The sequence below is a fragment of the Apium graveolens genome, chromosome 7 (assembly GCF_009905375.1).
Source record: "Apium graveolens cultivar Ventura chromosome 7, ASM990537v1, whole genome shotgun sequence".
NCBI classification, from domain to species: Eukaryota; Viridiplantae; Streptophyta; class Magnoliopsida; order Apiales; family Apiaceae; genus Apium; species Apium graveolens.
Genome location: NC_133653.1, coordinates 60,156,837 through 60,183,863, shown reverse-complemented (window position 1 = coordinate 60,183,863; position 27,027 = coordinate 60,156,837).

Sequence of the window (27,027 nt, the reverse complement as noted above, 5' to 3'; positions counted from 1 at the left end):
AGATGAGATCTACAATTCTCACACCTCTTTATAGGAGCATCTGCAACATAAGCAAAATTATTTTTTTGTTTATCCCAATCTTTCCATTTCTATTCTTCTTTTTCTTTTTGACCTCTTCAGCTTTAATCTCCTTCACAGGCTCCTTAGTTTCTTGATTGGCTTTTGGTGTTTCAACAGAGATGGAAGACTAAGTTGTCTCATCATTTTTCTTTTGCTTGTCCTCATCAGCTATCTCCTGTTTGATGATCAACTCTTCTTCACTGAAGTTCACCTCACATGCCTTGAACAAAGGTGATTCAACTTTCTTCAACATAATTGGAACATTCTCAGTTTCAGTTGATTTCCCTTTGTCACTGACAGACTTCTTTTTGTTGTTCAAACCCTCATAATCAAGACCAATGGCAATGTTTGCACATGGCTTGTTCTTTTCATGATATTGGCCAATCAACTCAGAAGCATTTTTGAAGGATTTCAGCTTCACTTCATTCTTCTCCAGCCTTTCTCTCAATACTGCTTCAATTTCACTTGCACACTTTAATTTGTTCTTTAAGTATGCATTTTCTTGCTTAGCAGCATCAAGCTCAACCAGCAACAATTCAGTCTCTTATTTTTCACTCTCAAGTTTTTCATTGATCTTTTTCAATCTGCTAACTTCCTCATTTACAGCAACCATGCTTGTATGAATGTGGAACATTTCTGTGCTCATCTTTTCAACAGTTTCCTTATATTGACTCACATTTAAATCAATTGTGGTAAGAGTTGGTACCTGTGATTTAGATGATGAAGAGTCTCCTTGCTCCAAGGCCATGAGTGCATAGTTTCCAACTTCTTCATCTTCATCATTATCTGAATCATCCTAGCTCTTGCCCTCAGCAATATAAGCTTTCCCTTGTTGCTTCTTTAGAAGAGCATCATACTTTGCTTCCAATTCAAGATAGGCTTTGTCTTTCTTTGCCTTCTCGGGTTTCCTACATTCTGTAGCAAAATGGCCCAACTCATCACAGTTAAAGCACCTTATGTTTGATCTGTCAACTGATCCAGTTTTGTAGCCAATTTTGCTATCAGGAGTGTACTTCCCTTTTCCTTTCCAGCTGCTATCTTTGTTGAAGGACTGTCCTTTGCTCTTGAAAAATCTTGGTTTCTTCACTCTAATGTTAGAGAATTTTCTAGCCAAGTAAGCCATTGATTTGTCTAGCTCATCAAGCTCATCAAGAGTGTAGAACTCATCTTCTTCATCCAATTCCAGTATGACTTGCTCTTTGGTGTCATTGATTCTTTTCTCACTTGTAGAAATTTCTGGAGTTTGGGATCTTTGCTCATCATTAGAGGTCTGGCCATCATTCACAATCAGTGCACTTGAGCCATCCATTACATATTCTTGACCAGCCCTTAATGATTTCTTTTGAATCATTTCAAGTTCATAAGTTTTCAGAACCCCATAGAGCACTTCCAGTGTGATTCTACTCAAATCCCTTCCTTCTCTGATTGCAGAGATCTTTTGTTCCAAATGATCAGGGAGAGTAAGCAAGAACTTCAAATTCACTTCTTCAACATCATAAAATTTATCATAAAGCTGCAAGTCATTTATCAGCTTATTAAACCTTTCAAACACATCAGTAATACCTTCCTTTGGTTTAGCCATAAAACCCTCATACTGAGAAATCAATATCCCTCTTTGATTTGACCTAACCTCCTCAGTTTTTTCACAGAGTATCTCAATCTTTTCCCAGATCTGTTTAGCAGTGTCACAGTTGACAATGTTATTATACATTACATTGTCAAGTGACTCAATTAGTATCAGTTGCAAAGCACTATCTAGGGAAACTTTCTCTCTTTCAATATCAGTATACTCAGAGGCATCTTTGGGAGCAAAATGAGCTGGAATAACCATGTCTCCATTTGTGGTTTCCTCAACTCCAACCATAGGAGTGAAGGGCCCATTCTTGAGGATCTGAATGTAAAGATGATTGGCCATTCTTATAAACAACAAAATTTTCTTTTTCCATAAATTGTAGTTGACATTTCTTTTCATAATTTGTCCCTATAGATTTATGAAATTGCATTCGCGTAGTAAATCTTTTTCATGTATAGGTCTGATAATCCTTGACTACACATATATCATTTTTTTATTCTCTCTCCTAATGCCCCAAAGGCCCCGAATGCCCCTAATGCCCCAAAGGCCCCGAATGCCCCTAATGCCCCAAAGGCCCCGAATGCCCCTAATGCCCCAAAGGCCCCAATATATGGTGATCACTATAGTTCTCGGTGAGTGAGAGAGAGAGAGAGATGAACAGGAGGTGAGTTTGAAAGTGGATGTTTGTTGAGAATAAGAGTAGCGATAAATGATAAAGAGTGAAGCGTTTTAATTTATAGAGGGAATAAAGATAGAAACCAAGAGACTCTTGAGTTGCCCGGATAATAAAAGTAATAATCACATAAGCATACTTGACAGTTAGAAATGACTAGTTACTATTCCCCATGAAAGTACTCAAGAATATTAGTTTACTTTAAAGAGTGACTATTCCCCATGCAAATAAGCACGAACTCCCTACACAAAAAGTAATTCATCCTACCAGCATTTAGTCAAATAAATTAACCACTATCAGCATACTCAAAATAACACAATAACGTACTAGTCTACTAACATTGGACTAACCTATTTTCACGTAAACAAGAAATCATATAAGCATGTAAATGTGTCAATAAGTCAAAGAAATTAGAGACAAAGTATGTCAAAAGTATTTTTATGAACAGAATTTATGAATTAAATTTGTTCAGTTTTTCATACTTTTTTTTGCTTCTTTTAATCTGTTATTTATTAAGTTCATATACTGAAGATATGAAGTAATAAATATTAAGTTTACTTAGAATTTTGAAAAATTCCAAGTTCAAATTAATCGAGAAGTCTGGGTATTTATAGAAAAAGTAAAATACTTATAGAGAAGTCAAATAAACGGTTGATATTAAACTTATCGAGAAGTAATTTTGAATTTGAAAAAGGTACATTCGATAAGTCATTTTATTAATTCTTTTCGAGAACTAAGAAATGATTTATCGAGAACTTTGATAAATGCCCAGTTTGTCCGAAAATGGACTAAAAATGATTCTAATTTATTTGAATTGAATCAAATTGAAATCATAATAAATTTTCCAAAAGTATTTGTCTAAAATAATTCATTGAATTAAATTATTTTAGTTCTGAGTTATTGATAAGTCTCAAAATATCCTTGTCGAGAACTCTGTGAATTAACACTATTAGAGAACTCTACATGGTCTTATCGATAAGTCATAATAGAGCTTATCGAGAAGTCATTCGAGAAGTCTGTAAATAGACTTATCGAGGACTCACTCGAGAACTCTAAAATGACTTGTCGATAAGTCATTTTGACTTATCGAGAACTCAGTTCTCTATACCTTTGAGTACTGTTATTCTGCCTTGTGTTAATTTTACACATTTAAGATGTAAATTAACAACTAAGCAGTTTACTTAGAATTCGAAATATTCTAAGTTAATTTTTAAGTTTAAAAAAAAATATACAGAGATTCTAAAATTTTTATAATTCATATTTCAGTTAATTTCCAATTAAATCAAACTAGGTTGATTTATTAGAAATTAATCTGCTGCAATACATTAGCTGAGTTCTTGCCTTAGGATGAATAATTGAGCATTCCAATTTCACTCACAAGTCTAGTGAAGGTTGCTTCATCCAAAGGTTTAGTAAAAATGGCAGCTAATTATTTCTCTGTTGGAACAAAAATGAGCTCAATGGTACCATTTGCAGCATGTTCCCTGATAAAATGATACCTAACATCAATGTGCTTTGTTCTAGAATAATTAACTGGATTAGCTACTATAGATATGACACTAGTATTGTCACACATAATAGGAATTTTGTGTAACACTAGACCATAGTCCATTAGCTAATTTCTAATCCAAAGCACCTGAGCACAACAACTTCGAGCAGCTATATATTCAGCCTCAGCTGTGGAAGTTGACACAGATTGTTGTTTCTTACTATACCAGGATAAGAGTCTTTGACCAAGAAATTGACAGCTTCCACTAGTACTTTTCCTATCAACCCTACATCCAGAAAACTCTGCATCTGTGTATCCAACAGCTTCAAAACCAGTTCCCTTAGGATACCATAATCCCAAGTTTGGAGTTCCCTTTAAATATCCGAAAATCCATTTCACAGCCATCAAATGTGATTCCTTTGGATTGGCTTGAAATCTAGCACATAGACAAGTAGCAAACATGATGTCTGGTCTACTAGCAGTCAAATAAAGCAATGATCCAATCATCCCTCTGTAGCTTGAAATATCCACACTCTTGCCTTTCTTGTCTTCATCCAACTTGGTTGCAGTAGACATTGGTGTAGATGCAGGTGAGCTATCCACCATACCAAATTTCTTCAATAAGTCATTCACATATTTGGTTTGGCTGATGAAAATACCATCACTTCTTTGGCTAACTTGAAGGCCAAGGAAGTAACTCAATTCTCCCATCATGCTCATTTCATACTCACTCTACATTAGCCTAGAGAATCTTTGACAAAGCTTTTTATTTGTAGATCCAAAGATGATATCATCCACATAGATTTGAACTAGGATCATATCTTCACCATGCTTCTTGTAGAAGAGAGTCTTATCAATAGTACCTCTGGTAAAACCATGTTTGAGTAGAAATTCTGACAGTGTGTCATACCAGGCTCTAGGTGCCTGTTTCAATCCATATAGAGCCTTGAGTAATTTGTAAATAAAGTTAGGAAATTCTGGATCTTCAAAGCCAGGTGGTTGTTGCACATAAACTTCTTCTTCTAGTTCACCGTTAAGAAAAGCACTCTTGACATCCATTTGATACACCTTGAAATTTGAGTGTACAGCAAATGTCAGAAAAATTCTTATTGCTTCTAGTCTTGCAACAGAAGCAAAAGTCTCATCATAGTCAATTCCCTCTTCTTGTGAGTAGCCTTTAGTAACCAGCCTTGCTTTGTTTCTAGTAACAATTCCATTTTCATCCATTTTGTTCCTGTACACCCACTTAGTTCCAATTATGCTTCTGTTCTTTGGTGTAGGGACTAATTTCCACACTTTGTTTCTCTCAAATTGATTCAGCTCCTCCTGCATAGCACATATCCACTCAAGATCCAATAGGGCTTCTTAAGTTTTCTTGGGCTCTACTTGAGATAGAAAACATGCATGTATGCATTTATTAGCAGTTGCACTTCTAGTTCTAACACCAGCTGAGGGATCACCAATAATAGCTTCTACTGTATGACTCCTATCCCACTTTCTAGTGTGTGTCTGTTGACTAGTGCCTTCATCATTTTCTTCAGTATTACCATGACTGTCATTTCCATTCTCTCCTTCTCCCCCTGAGTTTTTGCCATCAAATTCAGGTGTCTGAAGAGAGCTTTCATTCCCATAATTGTGTTCAGAGATCTCTTCATTTGTCATTTGTTGTGCCACAACTTCATCTTCCTCATCAGAATCACTATCAATGGTTAGATTCTCAAATGCAAGGGCTTCAGCATCATTTACATCAAGGCATTCCAAGCCTGGACACTTGTCATCAACAAAAGTCACATCTGTGCTTTCCATAATTTTCTTTTGATCAATCACATAAACTTTATAGGCTGTTCTTTCCAATAAATATCCCAGAAAAATTGCTTCAAAAACTTTAGAGTCAAATTTTCCCACATATTCAAAGTTGTCTTTTAGAATATAACACTTGCTTCCAAACACATGTAGATGCTTCACTATAGGCTTCCTGTTAGACATGATTGAGTAAGGTGATTTGCCATGAGCTTTGTTGATGAGATATCTGTTTTGAGTGTAGCATGCAGTATTAACAACCTCTTCCCAAAAACTAGTTGGCAACTGAGCATCTTGTAGCAAGGTTCTAGCAGCTTCAACCAATGTTCTATTTTTCCTCTCAACTACTCCATTCTGTTGAGGTGTTCTAGCTGCTGAAAATTCTTGAACAATGCGTTTGCTTTTGCAGAATTCACTTAATATTGAGTTTCTGAATTCTGTTCCATTATCACTCCTCAATCTTTTCACACTAACTTTTCCTTCAGCTTGCTTCTCAATTTTCTCTATGTGCTCAATTATAATGTTCGGAGTTTCATCTTTAGAGTACATGAACTCAACCCAAGTGTATCTTGAAAAATCATCAACCATGATAAGGGCATATTTGTTCCTTGAAATGGACAAGACATTTACTGGCCCAAACAAGTCCATGTGAATAAGTTACAGAGGTGCACTTATAGAATTCACAGATTTTGACTTGTGACTTAATCTTTTCATTTTTCCTTTCTAACAAGCTTTACAAACTTCCAGTTGAGCAAATTCCAGACTGGGCATGTCTCTCACAAGCTCCTTCTTGACTAAGGTGTTGATTGCTTTGAAATTCAAGTGAGATAGCTTCTTATGCCACAATTTGCTTTGCTCTTCTGATGCCTTGGTGTAGAAACAACACACTGCATCCTTATTTGTTGAGTCTAAGTCTGCAACAAACAAGCTTCCCTTTCTTACTCCTTTATGAGGAAATGTCACCAGTCTTTTTGCTAATAAAAGCACAATCATCTTTGTTGAAAACAACTTGAAAACCTCTGTCTGCAAATTGACTAACACTTAGAATATTTACTTCTAATCCAACAACTAGTGCTACATCTTTAATGACAATATTTCCAGAAATAATCTTGCCATGTCCCATTCTGAATCCTTTTTTGTTGTCTCCAAAGGTCACCAAAGGGCCAGCCATCTCCTCAAATTGTGATAGCAGGGCCTTATCACCTGTCATATGCCTGGAACATCCACTATCAATGATCCATATGACCTTCTTTCCTTTGCCCTGCACACAATGAGGATTAAGCATGTTTAGCTACCCAAGCTGTGTTGGGCACTTTCTTCTTGTTAACTGATTTTGCAGAAGTAGAATGAGAATGTTCAGATAAAATGGAATTCATAGACTGTTGAGCATTTTCCCTTTCAGATATAGAACCAATTTTTGATTCTATGAGATCAATTCTCAATTTATGGCAACTCTTCATCACTTTCATGTTGCAAGGAATGCAGTCAAACTTGTCACAGAATGAATAGGGATCATTAGCCTTAGCTTCATTGTACTTGCAGACTCCTTTAGGTGGATTGCTAACAATCTTTTTACAAAGATCAGTTAGATGATTCATTGATCTACAATTCTCAAACCTCTTTCTAGGAGCATCTGCAACATAAGCAAAATTATTGCTTTTGTTTATCCCAATCTTTCCATTTCTATTCTTCTTTTTCTTTTTGACCTCTTCAGCTTTAATCTCCTTCACAGGCTCCTTAGTTCCTTGATTGGTTTTTGGTGTTTCAACAGAGATGGAAGACTGAGTTGGCCAATCAACTCAGAAGCATTTTTGAAGGATTTCAACTTCACTTCATTCTTCTCCAGCCTTTCTCTCAATACTGCTTCAATTTCACTTGCACACTTTAATTTGTTCTTTAAGTATGCATTTTCTTGCTTAGCAGCATCAAGCTCAACCAGCAACAATTCAGTCTCTTGTTTTTCACTCTCAAGTTTTTCATTGATCTTTTTCAATCTGCTAACTTCCTCATTTGCAGCAACCATGCTTGTATGAATGTGGAACATTTCTGTGCTCATCTTTTCAACAGTTTCCTTATATTGACTCACATTTAAATCAATTGTGGTAAGAGTTGGTACCTGTGATTTAGATGATGAAGGGTCTCCTTGCTCCAAGTCCATGAGTGCATAGTTTCTAACTTCTTCATCTTCATCATTATCTGAATCATCCCAGCTCTTGCCCTCAGCAATATAAGCTTTCCCTTGTTGCTTCTTTAGAAGAGCGTCATACTTTGCTTCCAATTCAAGATAGGCTTTGTCTTTCTTTGCCTTCTTGGGTTTCCTACATTCTGTAGTAAAATGGCCCAACTCATCACAGTTAAAGCACCTTATGTTTGATCTGTCAACAGATCCAGTTTTGTAGCCAATTTTGCTATCAGGAGTGTACTTCCCTTTTCCTTTCCAGCTGCTGTCTTTGTTGAAGGACTGTCCTTTGCTCTTGAAAAATCTTGGTTTCTTCACTCTAATGTTGGAGAATTTTCTAGCCAAGTAAGCCATTGATTTGTCTAGCTCATCAATCTCATCAAGAGTGTAGAACTCATCTTCTTCATCCAATTCCAGTATGACTTGCTCTTTAGTGTCATTGACTCTTTTCTCACTTGTAGAAATTTCTGGAGTTTGGGATCTTTGCTCATCATTAGAGGTCTGGCCATCATTCACAATCAGTGCACTTGAGCCATCCATTACATATCCTTGACCAGCCCTTAATGATTTCTTTTGAATCATTTCAAGTTCATAAGTTTTCAGAACCCCATAGAGCACTTCCAGTGTGATTATACTCAAATCCCTTCCTTCTCTGATTGTAGAGATATTTTGTTCCAAATGATCAGGGAGAGTAAGCAAGAACTTCAAATTCACTTCTTCAACATCATAAAATTTATCATGAAGCTGCAAGTCATTTATCAGCTTATTAAACCTTTCAAACACATCAGTAATACCTTCCTTTGGTTTAGCCATAAAACCCTCATACTGAGAAATCAATATCCTTCTTTGATTTGACCTAACCTCCTCAGTTCCTTCATAGAGTATCTCAATCTTTTCCTAGATCTGTTTAGCAGTGTCACAGTTGACGATGTTATTATACATTACATTGTCAAGTGACTCAATTAGTATCAGTTGCAAAGCACTGTCTAGGGAAACTTTCTCTCTTTCAAAATCAGTATACTCAGAGGCATCTTTGGGAGCAAAATGAGCTGGAATAACCATGTCTCCATCTATGGTTTCCTCAACTCCAACCATAGGAGTGAAGGGCCCATTCTTGAGGATCTGAATGTAAAGATGATTGGCCATTCTTATAAATAACAACATTTTCTTTTTCCATAAAGTGTAGTTGGCCTTATCAAAGGGAGGAATCTTGATACTACTGATTTTCTGTGTATTCATTTTTCCAAGATCTAATCTGTTTACTTTCAGATTTTGCTCTGATACCACTTGTTAGATATGAATACAACACAGGGGGGGTGCATGTGTTTTGGCTTAAATGTTTACTTTTTGATCGACTTTGGCTTTAGCAGTTGGTTGTTATCAATGATTTGGTAGAATAGATGTTAAACATAAATAACAATGCAAATATGTAAAACAAAGATCTTCAATACTCACATAATTTTATATTAAAAACCAAGCAGTGTTTTGCTACAAAATCTCTAAATTCTTGGTTTAGAACTTAGCTTCTTTCTTGAGAGAGAATACAAGATTTTCTATCTAGATTGTTATGACTGACTAAGGACCAGTGTTAACTTTATAACTCAGTTAACTGCTGGTTTACACAGTGTGTAATAAGACATGCTATTAGCTTTTCTAAACTGTCACTTGTCATTTCTATTTATAGAAAAACAGATCTTCCATTTCTGGCTTAGCATATCTTTAGCATCCCGTGTTCTGACTAAGGACCAGTGTTACTTTATAACTCGATTAACTGCTGGTTTACACAGTGTGTAATAAGACATGCTATTAGCTTTTCTAAACTGTCACTTATCATTTCTATTTATAGAAAAATAGATCTTCCATTTCTGGCTTAGCATATCTTTAGCATCCCGTGTTCACTTTAATCTTCCTTTGTCAGTTTATCTTTACCATTAATCTTGCACATCTCTCAAGCTACTTTTTTGTAGACTTGTCAATCCAGCTGTGTGAATTGTTTATTGATTTGCAACCTTGGATATTGAACTGTTCTGCAATTCTGTACTTAGAGAAATTTCTTCACTTCGAGATCTCCAATTAAGCTGTAGAGAACTCGACATCTCGATAGGCATGTTGGCTTGTCGATATCTCTGAAACTTCATTGTTGACTTGACTTATCGACAACTCTGAGTTCTCTAGTGAATTTTGGTTTATCGATAACATAGAGTTCTCTAATGGACTTTGGCTTATCGATAACTCAGAGTTCTCTAATGAATGTATACTTGTCGATATCTCTGAGTTCTCGAATGGGTATCTGGCTTATCGATATCTCCAATAGCATTTCCTGAGTTCTCGATAGACAATTCCTGAGTTCTCGATAGGTCTTTCTGAGTTCTCGATAGGTCTTTCTGAGTTCTCGAATGACTTCTCTATAACACTAATTCTGTGACTTGTAGAGATCTTGACTTATAATGTTTTTCACCAAACAGAATTATTCAACTCCAAGCTTCTTCATAATTCTTCTGAGGCATGACCTTCTTGATCTTCTTCCAGATAGAATTCTTAGGCTTGACACTGTTTAGGGAAAAATGCTCCAGTCTGCTCCATTTACATTTTACAGATATTAAGTGTTACAAGTATAAATTACAGATTAAGGTTACAATACAACTAATCTTAGGGTTGGCCCCAAGCTTAACTGATTGCTAATGACATTGTCAGCATTAGTATTCTTTGACATCATCTATTATATAACTGATCGCTAATGACATTGTCAGCATCAGTAATCTTTGACATCATCTATTATATAACTGATTGCTAATGACATTGTCAGCATCAGTAATCTTTGACATCATCTATTATATAACTGATTGCTAATGACATTATCAGCATCAGTAATCTTTGACATCATCTATTATATAACTGATTGCTAATGACATTGTCAGCATCAGTAATCTTTGACATCATCTATTATATAACTGTTTGCTAATGACATTATCAGCATCAGTAATCTTTGACATCATCCATTATATATTACAGACGTCAACAGTGATTCATATGAAGTTCATTAATATGTTCAGGTATCGGAGGAATAAGGTTGGAGTCATTCTAAGCAGTTATCAGAATCAGTGTGAAGACCTCAAGGATTCCTAGTAAAGTTGATTATATTTGGTAGAAGACTTAACAGTGGTTTGTACGGGTATAATACGAAGGCCTGAGAGCGGAACTAGTCGTCTGTGAACTAGACCCGTGCACTAGACGTCAGTGATCCGTAAAGGGAAACAAAGTATTACTTTTAGAAATACTGTTAAATGGTTTTTGTACTCGAGAAGTCTAGAAATATTTTAAGGTACGAAATCAGTATACTCAGAAGCATCTTTGGGAGCAAAATGAGCTGGAATAACCATGTCTCCATCTGTGGTTTCCTCAACTCCAACCATAGGAGTGAAGGGCCCATTCTTGAGGATCTGAATGTAAAGATGATTGGCCATTCTTATAAATAACAACATTTTCTTTTTCCATAAAGTGTAGTTGGCCTTATCAAAGGGAGGAATCTTGATACTACTGATTTTCTGTGTATTCATTTTTCCAAGATATAATCTGTTTACTTTCAGATTTTGCTCTGATACCACTTGTTAGATATGAATACAACACAGGGGGGGTGCATGTGTTTTGGCTTAAATGTTTACTTTTTGATCGACTTTGGCTTTAGCAGTTAGTTGTTATCAATGATTTGGTAGAATAGATGTTAAACATAAATAACAATGCAAATATGTAAAACAAAGATCTTCAATACTCACTTAATTTTATATTAAAAACCAAGCAGTGTTTTGCTACAAAATCTCTAAGTTCTTGGTTTAGAACTTAGCTTCTTTCTTGAGAGAGAATATAAGATTTTCTATCTAGATTGTTATGACTGACTAAGGACCAGTGTTAACTTTATAACTCAGTTAACTGCTGGTTTACACAGTGTGTAATAAGACATGCTATTAGCTTTTCTAAACTGTCACTTGTCATTTCTATTTATAGAAAAACAGATCTTCCATTTCTGGCTTAGCATATCTTTAGCATCCCGTGTTCTGACTAAGGACCAGTGTTAACTTTATTACTCGATTAACTGCTGGTTTACACAGTGTGTAATAAGACATGCTATTAGCTTTTCTAAACTGTCACTTGTCATTTCTATTTATAGAAAAATAGATCTTCCATTTCTGGCTTAGCATATCTTTAGCATCCCGTGTTCACTTTAATCTTCCTTTGTCAGTTTATCTTTACCATTAATCTTGCACATCTCTCAAGCTACCTTTTTGTATACTTGTCAATCCAGCTGTGTGAATTGTTTATTGATTTGCAACCTTGGATATTGAACTGTTCTGCAATTCTGTACTTAGAGAAATTTCTTCACTTCAAGATCTCCAATTAAGCTGTAGAGAACTCGACATCTCGATAGGCATGTTGGCTTGTCGATATCTCTGAAACTTCATTGTTGACTTGACTTATCGACAACTCTGAGTTCTCTAGTGAATTTTGGTTTATCGATAACATAGAGTTCTCTAATGGACTTTGGCTTATCGATAACTCAGAGTTCTCTAATGAATGTATACTTGTCGATATCTCTGAGTTTTCGAATGGGTATCTGACTTATCGATATCTCCAATAGCATTTCCTGAGTTCTCGATAGACAACTCCTGAGTTCTCGATAGGTCTTTCTGAGTTCTCGATAGGTCTTTCTGAGTTCTCGAATGACTTCTCTATAACACTAATTCTGTGACTTGTAGAGATCTTGACTTAGAATGTTTTTCACCAAACAGAATTATTCAACTCCAAGCTTCTTCATAATTCTTCTGAGGCATGACCTTCTTGATCTTCTTCCAGATAGAATTCTTAGGCTTGACACTGTTTAGGGAAAAATGCTCCAGTCTGCTCCATTTACATTTTACAGACATTAAGTGTTACAAGTATAAATTACAGATTAAGGTTACAATACAACTAATCTTAGGGTTGGCCCCAAGCTTAACTGATTGCTAATGACATTGTCAGCATTAGTATTCTTTGACATCATCTATTATATAACTGATCGCTAATGACATTGTCAGCATCAGTAATCTTTGACATCATCTATTATATAACTGATTGTTAATGACATTTTCAGCATCAGTAATCTTTGACATCATCTATTATATAACTGATTGCTAATGACATTATCAGCATCAGTAATCTTTGACATCATCTATTATATAACTGATTGCTAATGACATTATCAGCATCAGTAATCTTTGACATCATCTATTATATAACTGATTGCTAATGACATTGTCAGCATCAGTAATCTTTGACATCATCTATTATATAACTGTTTGCTAATGACATTGTCAGCATCAGTAATCTTTGACATCATCCATTATATATTACAGACGTCAACAGTGATTCATATGAAGTTCATTAATATGTTCAGGTATCGGAGGAATAAGGTTGGAGTCATTCTAAGCAGTTATCAGAATCAGTGTGAAGACCTCAAGGATTCCTAGTAAAGTTGATTATATTTGGTAGAAGACTTAACAGTGGTTTGTACAGGTATAATACGAAGGCCTGAGAGCGGAACTAGTCGTTTGTGAACTAGACCCGTGCACTAGACGTCAGTGATCCGTGAAGGGAAACAAAGTATTACTTTTAGAAATACTGTTAAATGGTTTTTGTACTCGAGAAGTCTAGAAATATTTTAAGGTACGAAAACCAAGATATTATAAGGTTTAAAGATACAGAGGACTACAACCCGAGAGTTTACAAGATTTATTTTAATCACTGGCTGATTTGTTATTAAATAAATAAATGGAAATTAATTCATTTATTTATTTAATTTTACATCAACAAGTGATTTTAAATAAATAAATTAATATTTGACTTTCAATTAAATAAATAAATGAAATCAAACTCATTTTATTTATTTAATTAATATCAAATGTTAATTCATATTTATACAGAAATTTCAACCGGTCTATTCTTGCATGCATGCGAGTTAACTAAATACAGAAACCAGAGTACAAAAGCTTTGTAATATAAAAGAAAATGGCAGGGAATGGCAGGCTTTTGTTTCTGCTTCATCAGGCACAACAATGGCGCATGGACTGCATTCAGTTTCTTTCTTTTTGAAAATCACAAGACACGCGCGACGCGCGAGTGTCCGTCCTGGTTGCCTTGCTTGTGGCTTCCTGCGTGTATCATGCACTGCAATGGGCCATTCAGTCGCATGATATAAAAAGTAAATGGAGTCACGGCTTGACTTAGATCAAAAATTAAATGCAAGTGTAGTTGTGTCTCTTGGTCTCCAGATACGTATTAAAAAGAAAGGCACAAAGCATCATAAGTAATGTGTTAGGTTCAGTAAAAAGAAACAAAGGCATGTACTGTGTTTATAAAAGTTGCAAGTAAAATGATTCAGCTCAAATTTTCTATAAGGTCGCAGGTAAGTCAAGGAAAGCAAAGAAAAATGTTAAGTAAAATCTCCCTGGGCTTGAACTAGTCGCAAGTAAAGGATTGTGAGGCATCAAGGAACGCAATTAACATTGTAATATAAGCTGTATAATTCAAATGCTTGGTTCTCAAAGTGCCACGTGTCCATCTTCTCTATCCAGCCTATCACCCAATATAATCAATCAGCAGCAAATAGAATTTCAATCTCTCCATTTTTACAACAGTACGAAGCTTTTGCAAAATTATCTCAGCACTCTTGAAAGCTTGATTTTACAAGAAGAGGTCATGTCCAATTTGTTTCACACCATTTAAAGACTTACAAACTTGTAACATTCATTATTTAAAACTCTCATGATAGTAATCAATACCTTTTAATAGGAGCTTTTAATTTTTAGAGTCATAAAAAAAAACCCTAGATTTATAGCTTATTGCTTTGGTTCTTTTTATAATTGTTGCTTCAGATCTTTGTATTTGGAGTTGTAATCAAACCTCCGGCTATTTATACTTTTGAATAAAAAGGATATTTACCCAGAATCTCTTCGTGTGTTTAATTCGTTTTAATTTTGATATTCTGCTGCAATTAATTTATGAAAACGAAGAACTTATGTACCTTTTGGACCTAACAACAATGCTACTACTAAGGAAATTGTTAACAAGATTTGTACCCTGTCAGTTGTTGAGTGGTTGTGGCCTAATTTTTTAGGTAGGCCCATTCATAACGTTGGTCAAGTGAATGTAGTGAAGTTTATTTCCAACATGAAGAAGACGCAAGTGAAGAACGAGACTGGTACTTCCAGAAAAAACACACAGAAGATTGTTTTTAATAGAACTAGGGGCAAATTAGCTTTTACTTTTGTCGTCAAAATGTCTCAATCAATTCAAAGCCTCTCTTCTAAAACTTTAGAAAGTCCCAAAAGTGAGCAGAACATGGAGATGAGTTCCAGACGGATGTACGCCAAAGTTATATATCGCATCCTTTCTTTTATGACATACCTCTTCTTGGCTTTGTGTTTATGGATTTTTACTGTCATAGTTTGAGCCATGTTTTTTTATTGTAGAATTTAAGCCCCTGATTATTAAGCCCCTTATCATTTCTGGAAGAGACCTTTTGAACAAACAATACCGTGATGAGAAGTCCACAGAAACTGAGTCTTCTAAAGCCCCATGTTAATGAGTCCAATGATGAGCCCTACTGCAAGCCGAATGACTAAAAAAATCAGGGTCAACCCATCTGTTACCACTATTAGTTCAGATGCCCTTGTGCCACTTGTGACTCAAAACTATGATGTTCATCCAAATCCTTCTACATTCACTCATTTGTTTGGTGACATGTTGCTCCCACTGTCAATGAAGGATCTTTCTACAAAAGAAGTTGAAGATATTCTTGACAATAGTAATGGTTACTCATTTCACATATGTTTTGGCATGAAGTTTTTCTATTTGTCTTTTGTTTGATTCCTGTTGTTGTTTTTTATATCTTGTCTTTTATCATTGCGCAGACACTTCAAAGCGTTCTAGTCGTTCGTGAGGTTTACAATCATAAGATGAAGATGTTCAAAGAACTTGAAATGGAGAATAACACTTGTTCTTAAAAGTTACAGACTGCAGAGGGTCTTGCCTAAGAAAGACAAGAAGCCATGAAGGATTTACAAAAGGAGTTTGACAATTTCGCCAACAAATAATAAAAACCGGGGTGGATACTATATTGGATTACCATAGGGGAGAGTGGAAGTATTGGGATGTGCTTGAGACTTTGAAGATTTACAACAAAGACTTCCCCGATGACGCTTTCCCTTTGGACGAATTCGATAACCAAGTTGATGATAATATAAAGCTGAAATCCCCTAAAAATGATAACCCTGATGACGGTTGATTTAATGTTCACATATTTATTTCATCTGATTTTGGCATGAACTTGTTTTAGTCTTTGAACCTGTTTCATTTCAGTATTGTGTTGATTTTGTTAAAATCTATCCCTGTTTCGCTTTATTCCGGGAAACCTTGGTTTATTTCTATTTATTATGCTTTGAACAGTTTGATATGTCTTTGACATGTCATTTTTATCTAATTTTTATTTCATTGCATTCCAGTTTTCTTCTTTTTTTCTTGTTTATCTTGCATATCTTCATTATTTTGGAGCATGGGTGAATTTGTTCACGCACTTACATGGATTATATGTTAGTATAGACCATGTGTGTGTGACATCAATATCTTTATTGATTCATCATCATATAAACTCTACTTTCTTGAACAGGTAATCAATGACTTGCATATTTGTGAGTCATTTAAACGTATTTTTATTCCCAACCACTTTGGACGTTGCTAATGGTTAACAAATAAATTTGTGTTTGATATCCAATACTTGTAAAATTGTATTACAGATTGCTTGTCATATAAAATAATCATATAATTCACGAGAAGTGTGGGTTGTAAAACCGTAGCTTAGTCTAAATGTGCCTTTTCCTCGTACATTTTTTCATGGATTGTAAGTCGTTGTGATAGTCTCCGTATCCACTTCTGCTCATAATCTATCTTTCTAATTCTAACATTATCATAGTATTTAATGGATTATAAAAATGTAATTTGCATGTTATTATACGCTGATGCATGCACTCGTAGAGTGGTTAAGAGGCCTTTATCCATCTTGAAATTCACTTATTTTATGTTTTATTGATACGTAATTGTACTTCATTATCGTTGTATTATTGTCGCTTGGACAGAAATGACGAGAGTCTATAAAACATTCACGTTGTCTAGAGTCGTTTGTTTGTTTTCATCTTACAATAAGGTATCGCAATGGGGTGATCAGCCCTTTTGCTCAATGCTCGATATTAAGCATAATAGGTAACCAAGTAAATATTGCTTATTTATATAAAAAGGAAACACGGCAAAGCAAACATTGTATATAAACTGAAGAATATACGAAAGAATTAACTTGAAGAGAAAATTCACGCAATCAAATAGCACACAATGTAATAACATGAGTGGATAATATTTCATGGAGCAACAAGTCATATTGAAAACCAAACATCAAGATCAATTACGTAGTAAGGGCTATGTATTAACGATTATTATCAAATTTTCCTAAAAATTGAAATAACATAAGGGATTAGAAGACTTTACACATGCTAAAGTTTCAGGTGTAAAGCATTCCAACTCCTTGGTACTTGTGTGCCATCCAGGCTAGACAACCGATAAGCTCCTCGTCCGACGATAGCGTCTATGAGGTAAGGACATTCCCAAGTGTCAGCAAATTTTCCTGCTGTCATGTCCATGGTATTCTGAAATGTCTTCCTTCACACTAGGTCACCAACTCAAAATGTCTTCAAACGGACATATTTGTTTTAAGTATTGGCAACTTTATGTTGATATGAGTCATACGTATCTTTTCCATTTCTCGCTATTCATTTAAGTGTCTATGTCACGGGCCAACTCCTTGTCGTTCATCTCTAGTGTCAACAGTCTATACCTGATAGTGGGCATCATGACTTCAGTTGGTAAGACAACTTCTGTTCCATAGACCAAGATGTAAGATGCATTGTTAGATATATTTGATAATGTCATGGCTAATATGTTTTATGTTTAGATTTCAGATCTTATTTGAACAGAACAAATCAGTACTTAACTGTTGATCAGTACTTATACTGGAAGTCAGGACTTAAGGGATATCAGTACTTATGTTATCAGGAGATAAGCATCAGGAGATAGATATCAGAACTTAAGTGCTGAAGAACGATCAGATAAGGACAGTAGCTGATTGAAGTTAAGAAGATCAAGATAAACATAAGAAGAGATATGCATGAAGAAGGAATTCCGTGAAGAATGGAATACTTGGAATAGAAGATATCTGATTGATATATTTTAGGAAGCAGAATTATATTCCATATCAATTAGCGATTATCTTGTAACTGTGTAGTATATAAACACAGACATAGGGTTTACACTATAAGTGTTATCATTATCGAGAATATTATTTACTGTAACCCTAGCAGCTCTCGTGATATTTTGTTCATCACTGAGAGATAACAGTTCCAGATTGTAACAGAGTTTATTGTTTCAATAAAGTTTGTTTTCTGTTACATAAGTTCTTGAAGTTTGATTTGATTGTAATAAACACTGTATTCACCCCCTCTACAGTGAAAGTGTGACCTAACAAGTGGTATCAGAGCCTTCTGTTAACACACATACAGTTAAAGATCCAAACACAATCATGTCTGACACAGAAACTCCAACTAAGCCTACCAAAACTGAGGAATCATCAAAGACATCAACTCAGAGTCGATATGAGACTATCAGAGTTCCCATATTGAGACCATCTGAATATCCCATATGGAAGGTAAGGATGACCATGTTTCTGGAAGCAACAGATCCAGAATACCTTGATAGAATCAAGGAAGGGCCTCACAAACCTACCAAGCTCGCCGTTGTAGTTGCAGGTGAAGCAGCAAAGACCGTACCAAAGGAAAAGAGTGATTACACTGCTGAAGATATAGCATCTATTGCTAAGGATGCCAAGGTACGACACTTATTGCATAGTGCCATTGATAATGTAATGTCAAACAGGGTAATCAACTGCAAGACTGCTAAGGAGATATGGGATGCACTGGAGACAAGGTGTCAAGGAACTGAAACAGTTAAGAAGAACAGGAAGACAATACTCACTCAAGAGTATGAACACTTTGACTCTAGGACTAATGAGTCATTGACTGATGTATATGATAGATTTGTCAAACTCTTGAATGACTTGTCATTGGTTAATAAGGAGTATGATCTTGAAGATACAAACCTTAAATTCCTGTTAGCTCTTCCTGAATGTTGGGATTTGAAGGCAACAACAATAAGAGACAACTACAATCTTGATGAAACAACTCTTGATGAAATCTATGGAATGCTCAAGACTCATGAACTTGAGATGGAACAAAGAAGCAAGAGGAAAGGAGGAAAGTCAAGGACAGTTGCTCTCAAGGCTGAAGAGGAATCCCCCAAACCACCTTCCTCAAAGAAAGACAAGGGTAAAGCTCTTATCATAAAGTCTGATACTGAGTCATCAAGTTCTGAGAGTGATGATGACTCAGATTCTGAAAGCTTGCCTGAAACTGATGCTGATGAGGAGATGATGAAGCTGTGTGCTCTTATGGTGAAAGGAATCACAAAGATTGCATACAGGAAGTTCAGGAAGGGAAAGAAGTTTTCCAGGAAAGGCATAAGTTCTGATAAGAAGAATTTCAGAAGATCTGAAGGAAGAGGAGGAAAGTCTGACAGAGGAGATTACGCTAATGTTAAATGTTATAATTATGGTGAGAAAGGCCACATATCTCCTGATTGCAAGAAGACCAAGAGTGACAAAGGCAAAGCTCTTGTCACAAAGCAGAAAAGCTGGACAGACACCTCAGACTCTGAAAGTGAGGAGAACTATGCATTGATGGCAAATGCTGATAAATCAAGTTCTGAGAGCAGTTCTGAAGCTGCTGAAACAAAGGGCAACAGGAAAAATATTTTAGTTCTGGACAGTGGATGTTCAGGACATATGACTGGAAATAAGGCCCTGCTATCAGACTTTGTGGAGAAAGCTGGCCCAAGTGTTTCTTATGGAGATGGCAACATTGGAAAAACTTTGGGATATGGCAATATCAATCTTGGGAATGTCATCATTAAAGTTGTAGCTCTGGTCTCAGGACTTAAACACAACTTACTGAGTATAAGTCAAATCTGTGACAGAGGTTATCATGTTGATTTCTTTGCAGAACATTGTGAAATAGTTAGTAAATCTAAAGAAAAAATTGTTCTGAAGGGATTCAGGCGTGGTAACATTTATGAAGCTAAGCTTTCAACAAGTTCTGATGGTTCTGCAATCTGTTTAGTAAGTAGAGCCTCAACTGAAGAAAGCTGGAATTGGCACAAGAAACTCTCTCATTTAAACTTCAACAAGATAAATGAACTGATCAAGAAAGATCTTGTGAGAGGACTGCCAAAATCAGTGTTTGTTCCTGATGGTCTTTGTGACTCATGTCAGAAGGCTAAACAAAGAAAATCTTCGTTCAAGAGCAAGACTGAATCATCAATTCTTGAGCCTTATTATCTGCTTCATGTTGATCTATTTGGTCCAGTGAATGTCATGTCTATTGCAAAGAAGAAATATGCGTTGGTCATAGTAGATGAGTTCACCAGATACACATGGGTGTATTTCTTGCACACAAAAAGTGAAACTGCATCTATCCTGATTGATCATGTCAAACATCTGGATAAATTGATCAAAGATTCTGTGAAAATTTTGAGGAGTGATAATGGCACTGAATTCAAGAATCTGATAATGGAAGAGTTCTGCAAAAATCATGGAATAAAGCAGGAATTTTCTGCTCCTGGAACTCCACAGCAAAATGGAGTTGTTGAAAGGAAGAATAGAACTCTCATTGAAGCTGCACGAACAATGCTTGAAGAAGCAAAGCTTCCAACCTATTTCTGGGCTGAAGCTGTGCAGACTGCTTGTTTTACTCAAAATGCAACACTCATTAACAAGCATGGAAAAACTCCATATGAGATGGTGAAGAACAAGAAGCCAAATCTCAAATACTTTCATGTATTTGGATGTAAGTGTTTTGTTCTCAAGACTCATCCTGAACAGCTATCCAAGTTTGATCTAAAAGCTGATGAGGGAATCTTTGTTGGATATCCACTTTCAACAAAAGCCTTCAGAGTCTATAATTTGAGAACAAAAGTGGTCATGGAATCTATCAATGTCTCTTTTGATGACAAGAAGATCACTGGACTTGAAGATTACATTGATCATGATCAGCTGAGATTTGAAAATGAAGATTCATATTCTGATACCTCAAGTCCTGACAGTCTAAGTCCTGATACTGTAAATTCTGATGGATTAAACTCTGATGTTATTGAAACTGTGGTGACTACGTCAAAGGAAGATGTACCAATGCAGGGGGAGCATACTCAAGATATTATCACATCTCAAGAAGCATCAGAACATACATCTGGCTCTTCAAATTCTGATTCGTCAAGTTCTGATAAGCCAAGTACTGACAGTACTGAAAATCTAAATACTGAAGGATCCAACTCAGAGAGCATAGTTTCAGGGGGAGCATCAGAAAATGAAACCGAAGACAGCATGAATCATGGGGGAGCATCCAGTTCTAGAGAAAATCTTCCATCTGCAAGGAAGTGGACAAAATCACATACACCTGATTTGATAATTGGAAATCCTGAGGCAGGTGTCAGAACTAGAACAGGTACTTCGAATGAATGTCTTTACAATTCTTTTCTCTCTCAGACTGAGCCAAAGAAAGTGGAAGAAGCTCTTCAAGATGCTGATTGGGTGCAAGCAATGCAGGAAGAGTTGAATGAATTTGAAAGAAACAAAGTCTGGACCTTAGTGCCAAGACCTAAGAATAGATCGGTTGTTGGTACAAAGTGGGTATTCAGAAACAAAACTGACAGTGATGGCATAATTGTAAGGAACAAGGCAAGGCTGGTTGCAAAAGGATATTCTCAACAGGAGGGAATTGACTATGATGAAACATTTGCGCCAGTTGCTAGGTTAGAAGCCATAAGGATATTCATGGCTTATGCTGCTCACAAAAAGTTTACTGTCTTTCAAATGGATGTGAAAAGTGCTTTTCTCAATGGAGAATTGGAAGAGGAAGTATATGTTGAACAACCTCCAGGCTTTGTAGATTCCAAACATCCAGATTATGTCTACAGGCTTGATAAAGCACTTTATGGACTTAAGCAAGCTCTTAGAGCATGGTATGAGACTTTAGCTCAGTTTCTTCTGGAAAGTGGATTCAACAGAGGAACTATTGACAAAACACTGTTCTATCTCAACCATGGCAAGGACTTACTTTTGATTCAGATTTATGTTGATGATATTATTTTTGGGTCTCCAAATGACAAACTTTGCAAAAAGTTTGCCAACCTAATGTAGTCAAGATATCAGATGAGTATGATGGGAGAACTTAGTTATTTTCTGGGCCTTCAAGTCAAGCAGAGTGAAGAAGGAACTTTTATTTGTCAATCTAAGTACACCAGAAACTTGCTGAAGAAATTTGGAATGCAAGACTGTTCAAGTGCATCCACTCCCATGGCCACTGCAACAAAAATGGATAAGGATACTGGTAATTCAGTAGATATTACTGATTACAGAGGTATGATTGGCTCACTTCTCTATCTAACTGCTAGTAGACCAGATATCATGTTTGCTACCTGTCTTTGTGCAAGATTTCAAGCAGATCCAAGAGAACCTCACTTAACAGCTGTAAAAAAAATCTTTAAGTATCTTAAAGGAACAACTGATCTAGGATTATGGTATCCTAGAGAATCAGATTTTAAATTAATAGGTTACTCAGATGCAGATTTTGCAGGTTGCAAAATTGACAGGAAAAGCACAAGTGGTAGCTGCCAATTTCTTGGAGGCAGGTTGGTTTCTTGGTATAGCAAGAAACAAAAGTTAATTTCCACATCAACTGCAGAAGCAGAGTATATTGCTGCAGGAAGCTGCTGTGCACAGATTCTCTGGATGAAGAATCAGTTACTGGATTATGGGTTAACATATTTCAAAATCCCTATTTACTGTGATAATCAAAGTGCTATTGCTATGACAGGTAATCCAGTTCAACACTCTATGACAAAGCACATCAGCATCAGGTACCATTTCATTAGGGAACATGTGGATGAAGGTACAGTGGAATTGCATTTTGTTCCCACAGATCAACAAGTAGCAGATATCTTCACAAAACCACTGTGTGAAGCTACCTTTACAAAATTGGTAAATGAACTTGGAATGATTTCAGGTTCTTTCTCTAAATCTGTTTAAACTTGTTCTATGTTATCAGACTTTATGATCAGTATTTACAGAATTAATCTCTTTGTATATTCTGTGCATTAATTGATAAATGTCTTTAAGTACTGACTGTTGTCTGATATATGTTTCTAAACTCTGATAAGTGATATGTCTGTTTCAGTAACTATTCAATCCTATGAGGATAACTGTGCTAGATACTGACCTACTAGTCTTCAATAAACAAATGATCCCATGAAAGAAGTAATTATTTCTGTGGAAATCTTATGACACAAGCAAATTCTGATACTTGAGCTTAGTTTAGTTTACTTTATTCATCTTATTACTAAGTCCCAAATTAGAATAATGCTACTCATCTGTTTAAGTTCTGATTCTAGTAAAACTGCTGAATGTACTAAGTGCTGATAAACCTCACTTATCAAAAGAAGAAGACAAGAATCAAAGAATAATATCAGGTACTCCTTTGAGATCTAGAGTAAAAATGTGAATGGGACGACCCAAGTGCATAGCTGGTATTAAGTAAATATGCATTAGAAAAGCAAAATATTTTCTTGGTGACTTTTCACACTCTATGATTACTGGAGAAATACTCTGATAAAAGCATAAATTCTGATAAGCAGTCGTGACTCACTTACACTGAGAAGCCACTGTAAAAGAGAATTTTAAAGATGCATAAAATTAGCACAAAAACAGTTGAGGTGGACTCATGCATGAACTCATTTATCAGTAGGTTTCAGGATAATGACAGCTCTTTAGCAAAATTTTAATTATGACTTATTTCTAAGATGTACTGAAGTAGATCAGACTTTACTCTTTGTCTGTTATTTAGCTTAATGCACACACTAATCACTCCATCTGAATGATGAAAATTTCTGTGGTGGTCTATGTTATTTTAGATAAACAGTCATTGTGTCATTTTTGCACAAATTCTGAGGACAAGTTCTAGTTACACGTTCTGATGATTAAGTTCTGACGTTCATAACTAAGAACTTGTATGAGTATTTACTAAGATGAGCATTCCTTTTTCGAGTTAAGAAATTATGTTCTGATGACTGTTAAGTTCTGGTATAGGTCTAAGTTCTGATTTCTCAGTCTAATCCTTTACTTGGCTTATCTTTGAATGAAATTTAATAACAGTCTCAGTTTGTACGCGCATATGTTGAAGTGGAAGATTAATAGTCACTATGATTAGGATTAATGGTTTTGTACTTGAACAGTCCACTGTTTCTTGTGTTTTGTGCGGTCTAGACCATGATTCCTCTTTCCAATGACTGTTATTCTTTTTCAAAGTCTAGGGAGACGAGGTAGAATTAATTCTATCTGTCAGCATTAAATATCTTCGCGTCTCCTGGCATTCTCTTGCCTATATACACAGCCACTTCACATTAGTCTTCTCATCACACTTGTATCACAAATTCAGTCTTGTTTTTCATTTACTATCACAAATGGCTGAATTTGGCTGGTTCTACAATTACGGTGATGAGACTGTGCATGTCTTTTTGAATGGAATTCCAACTCCCTACCCTATCACCAACATCCCTCACAATCTCTGGATTCAATTTCCAGAGGTTATCAAACGTGATCTGGTGGCCGTTCGAAGAGACCTTCACCTTCGTCGTATTCGTCAGCAAGAGCGAATCATACGACTCGCCATCTTGTTTGTCGAAGATAGGAAGAGGAAGATGACTTAATCTCGTCTTCTTCCTGTTCTTCTTCATCCTCAGCTTTGTCAGGCTTCTTAGCTAGGACTAAAGCTGTTGACGTTAGGATTAGAAGCTTAGGGAAAATCTTGTATTGATGTAATTTCTATTTCATATATGTATTGACTTGATATATTAATGAAAACTGTTTTTACTTCAAGATTTTGTCTCTGAGTTATTTTAGCTTGTGTTGTTAAATCCTGCTTGATATTCTGATGACCATTTAAATTTTGTCTTTATTTAAGTTCTGATTCTTTGTCAGCACTTATTCATCGAAATTATCTCGGTCATTTTTCACATGATTCATTTTCAGAATATTAATGTTGCAGTGAAAAATAATTCAATCAGTGCTAACGGTTTAAATTTTGAATTAAAACTGTGTCTCTTGATAAATGAAATGGTTTTTCCTTGAAACAAGGCAACTGGGTAAGTCATCATTCCTGTTTTCTCGAGCCCAGTAACTATCCGTTATTACTGCATGTCTGACAGGTGTCCAACGGTAACATTTTTTTTCAGAGTATAAGAACAACAGAGAGAAGATTTCTTTAATCTTTTATTTTCTTTATACTTTATCTCTCTTCTTACTTTTACTCTCTTTCTCATTCTTTCTCACGTTGGTTTTTCATACAGACATTATCTCAAACACCTAACAGGCATACTTGAATTTCAATATTTTTTCACATGGCACCAAAGGATTTAATCATTGATGGAGCAAAGTTTGTTCCAAACAACTATGCTGCAATTCTTGATCATGCTGAAGCTCCATCTGAATTGCATTTTGTGCAAGATCTTCTTGCACATAGTGAGGTTGGGTACGCCTTAACTCAGCCTGAATTATTTTCAAGTCAACAAGTTCTGCGGTTCTGGAGGACTGGAGTTTTTGATGATGGTGGTAAACGAGGAACTCCCAGTATTATCTTCCAAGTGGGTGATTCATCCTATGTAGTCACTCCTGGTACAGTACGAAGAGCATTACATTTTCCAGAAGATTGTACCTTCTCTATACCAGAGGAATCAGAACTTCGGGGGTTAATGACTGATTTGGGATATGAAAAGAGTCTGACGAAACTTGGACAGTTGAAACGGGCTAATATCAGAAGAGAATGGAGTTTCTTCTTCGATTGCATCACCAAGGCTTTTGGTAACAAGTGTTCAAATTTTGATGCCATCCCAATTCTGAGTCAGCACATCGGGTATGCTATTATCCATCAAACTCATTTTGATTTTGCAACTGGAATAATTGGTTTTATTGGGGATAGGATGACAGAGGATCGAGATGTTGTTTATTTTGCTAGATTCTGTCAACTTATTTATACGTATTGTACTGCTGAACCCCAGTTAGTCAGCACTCAAACCCCACCTTTTAAGGTTGCAAAAAGGTACTTTAACGACCTGATAAATGCTGACACAAAGAAATCAATGGTGAGACAATTACAGATTCCTCAGTCTGTGAAACAGATTCTGGTAAATGCTGATCCTGCTACTTACAAATCTATTTACTCAAATGTTCAACCAACTCACCATAACCAAAATCCATCAACCTCAGTACCTACCTCTCATTCTACTCAACCTACCCTCAGAACTTATCTCAAATCCTATCTCTCCACTTCACAGACTGCTCAACCTTCTTCTTCAGCACCTACTGTGAAGCCTACATCCTCTAAGCCAAAGAGAACAAAGACTGTTCCTCAAACACCTCAAAAGAGGAGAAGCATTACTTTGAGAGATGAATCAGATTCTGAGGATCAGATTCTCTCTTCAGAACCTGTGGTAAATGAAGCTGAGAAGGCAACTTCTCAGAAGGATTTTGCAATTGGGGGTTCTAGGCTTCTCAAGAGGCTTAGACGTATGACGGTTCCTGAAACTCCCAAGGAATCCAACTCAACAAGGAAGTACAAGAAACAGAGGGCACAAAGGCCAGTTTCAGATGATGAGGAGGAAGCAGCTAAGGAAGGGGATCAGGAATCTCTGATCTCACAAGACAAGGAATTTGCTCCAGTCACTTCTTCTCCATCAACTCCATCTCAGGAACCTGTATCTGACAAGGCTAATTCACCTTCTATGTCTCTTGTTGATCCAGGCACAAGTGCTGAAATTGATATTCAGAACCTGGTTGTGCCTGAAATACTTTTCTTAGAAGCTCCAACAGCAAATAATCCTTCCACAACACCTGTTACTGATGCTGTTCAAACTCCTGAGTTATCACTAACACCTTCTCTGCATCAAGATGCTGATGATCAGATTTTAGGTGAGCATCAGGATATGGCTGTTGATCAGAACTTAGTATCAGATCAGCAATT